The sequence below is a fragment of the Salvelinus sp. IW2-2015 genome, unplaced genomic scaffold (genome assembly GCF_002910315.2).
Source record: "Salvelinus sp. IW2-2015 unplaced genomic scaffold, ASM291031v2 Un_scaffold3693, whole genome shotgun sequence".
In the NCBI taxonomy this organism is placed as follows: domain Eukaryota; kingdom Metazoa; phylum Chordata; class Actinopteri; order Salmoniformes; family Salmonidae; genus Salvelinus; species Salvelinus sp. IW2-2015.
The window spans coordinates 149,301-152,572 of NW_019944970.1; the positions used below are offsets into that span (position 1 = coordinate 149,301).

Below are 3,272 nucleotides of genomic sequence, written 5' to 3' on the forward strand. Positions count from 1 at the left end.
GAAGACAGACGACAAAGACAGACAAGACAGACAGACTAGACAGACAGACGCACAGCGAGACAAGACACAGACAGACAGACAGACAGACAGACAGACAGACAAGCAGACAGAGCAGACAGACAGACAACAGACAGGACAACAGACGGACAGACAGACAACAGACAACAGACAGACAACAGACAGACATACAGGACAGACAGACAGACAGACAGACAGACAGACAGGACAGACAGACAACAGGACAGACAGACGACAGACAGACAGACGGACAGACAGACAGACAGGGACAGACAGGACAGACAGACGAACAGACAGACAGAAGACAGGACGACAGACAGGACAGACAGACAACAGACAAGAACAGGACGACAGACAGACAGACAGGACAGACAGACAGAACAGACAGACAGACCAGACAGACAGACAGACCAGAAGACAGACAGTCACTCCACTCACTTCCACTCACTACTCACTCACTCACTCACTACTCACTCACTCACTCACTCACTCACTCCACTACTGCACTCATCTCACTCACTTCACTCACTTCACTCACTCCCAACTCACGCTTCACTCACTCCTCACTCACTCACTCACTCACTCACTCATCATCACCTCACTATCCTGGCCAACGTTTTTTTTAGTAAAATGGCGGGAAACGGAGGAACCCATGAAGAGCCCTTCGCCCTACTTTCACTTTGGATGTTTCTTCTTTTTTCTTTCCTTTTTTTCTGCCGCCAGCTGTTTACATAGCTTTGTGTATTTTATTTCCTTGACAACGGGAGACATGTGGAGCGGACGGAGCCAGCCCCATTTCCGACTCCCTGTTCGAAAAATCCATTTAATATGTTGTCCCCCGATGGGGGACGTATCAGATATTAAACTGATGAGAACAGATGATGATTCAAAGTTTTTATTCTTCCTTTCATACATTCAAACGGTGAGCAATTCACACATTTATAACATACCCATACAAACCATTTTCATAACAAACAAGCCACTGGTTTTCAAAACGTTGTACACACCACATCATCACATACACCATAATCTATTTCACAGTTGAAAAATCAGCACGTCAAAAACATTTTTCCAACCGACTGACAGTTTATGGTACATGGAAACATAATTTTTTATGGCTCAAAAACACAGGGTATTGGTGTTCAACATGCGCATGACCGTCGTTCTTTTGCAGGGGACCGCAGCGAACAAAAACCACAATACATCAATAAACATAAAACATCAAAATCCCACAACAGCCTACCAAACCTACCTTCTAGGACCTATCTGACCAGCCCTAGCCCCCCTTTCCACCTCTCTAGGGCGGCATGTTGACCCCACTTCCTCACCTCCCTCCTTATCCTTCCTCTCAAATCTCCTTCCACTCGCCTCACTATTCCCTCCACCCCACAGTTTGCCCCCGACTTAACCAAACCTTGCCTGGCATCCCACAGCCCTTGTTTAAAAAGGCTGATGATCAGCCACAACAATAAACGGTCCCTACTTACCACTCCTGCTGTCCCTATTCCTCTCTCCACCCTAGCCCATGTTAAAACAAAATCCATCTTAACTCTACCTAGTAAACACTGTGCCCTGGCCCACATTACTCCAGCGAAGGCACAGTACCAGTACATGTGACGTGTCGTCTCCTCCCCAACGCAAGTTGGTCTTGGACACTGAGGGGATCGTGCCAAGCTATGCCGGTACATGATTGATCTCACCGGTAAGCACTTGTGGAGGCTTAACCAGTTTAGATCCTTGAGGCGATTGTCTAGACCCCGCACCTGTATGTTCTCCCAGACCACAGCAGGGGTCCCCACCACTGGGGCCGCACAAACGCTCCGTCTAACCTCCTCGTACAGGTGTCCGTGATCCAAACCTACTCGGGCGACTTCAACCTCGGGATGCGCGCGCAGCCACTTCGCCGCATGGCTGAAGTGCCACGGCAGCTGTTCAGCCCGAGGACCCGTGTATTGGACCACACCATTACGCTCATCGCCTGGTACGAGAAAAACACCCGCAGGAAGTAACCGGAGGGATGAATCACCGGATTAGCGAGRTCATTCAACAAAAACGAAACAAAAATCGAGTCCAGCTTGAGTGGGAAGTGTGGAACTCCCCTCCCACCCTCCCCGATGGTTGAGAGCATGCGTGCCCTGGCGACATACTCATACCTGAAACACGAGCCTTACTAGCCCCCTCCTCATGTTCGCTGGCAATGGATAGATGTATGCCAAGTACAGAAGGGATGGCAGTACATCCACCTTCAGGACCAGGACCTTGCCCAAGAAAGACAAGGATCTGGCCTTCCACATTGCCAGCTTCCTCTGAACCACAGCAACCCTCGTGTTCCAGTTCAGTGTCGCGCAGCCAAAGGTCTCAAAGTGGACCCCAAGAATCCTCAGGGCCCCATTACAGAGAGATAGCCCTCCGGGCACGTCCGTCCTGCCCCGCCATCTGCCGAAATACTTAACAGATGTCTTGGCGAGGTTAAGGACCGCTCCCGACGTGTGGGTAAAGTCTCCAATTATGTCCAGAGACTTTAGCAGGCACGAGTCCTTGCACAAAACCAAGGTGGTGTCATCGGCGTACTGTGTCATCTTAACACGCAAACCGCAGCTCCCAGGGACCAGCAAACCCTCCAGCCCTAATGGCAGCCGCCAGGGGCTCCATATAGAGCACGAAAAGGAGGGCCGAGAGCGGGCATCCCTGCCTGACCCCTGAGGAGAGGCCAAACACGTCAATGCCCACCCCGCTCCCACATACAAAATCTTGATCCACTTTATAAAGCGATTGCTAAACCCTAACCTACCTAACACTCTGAAAAGAAAAGCCCTTTGCCTGATCAAGCGCCGCTACCATTAAAGGTAGTCTTCTATCCTCAACCCAGGCGATGGAGTCCCTGATCAGTTGGAGGTTTCACCTAATGGAACGGCCTTCCACCCCACACGTTTGATCCTCATGGACAATGTAGGGAAGGGCTTTGCGTAAACGGTCTGCCATGACCTTAGCTAGTATCTTATAATCTACGCACAGCATGGTCAACGGCCGACAGTTGCTAAGGTCGGCGGCGTCTCCTTTCTTGTAGAGGAGGGACAGCACGCCTATGGCCATTGACCTGCCCGGGACTCCAGTCTCGAGAACTGCCGTCAGGACTTCGAGGACCACCGGTCCAAGCATACCCCAAAATTTGAGGTAAAACTCCGCCGGCAGCCCATCCATCCCAGGCACCTTCCCTTTCCCCATCCTCTTGAGGGTGCTTTCCACCTCCTCTA

General features: G+C 50.9%; 1 pseudogene; it reads right to left on the reverse strand.

Moving 5' to 3' along the window:
• Nucleotides 1-759: 759 nt before the first annotated feature.
• LOC112076330 (U2 spliceosomal RNA) lies at nucleotides 760-914 on the reverse strand (annotated as a pseudogene).
• Between the last annotated feature and the right edge of the window lie 2,358 nt (nucleotides 915-3,272).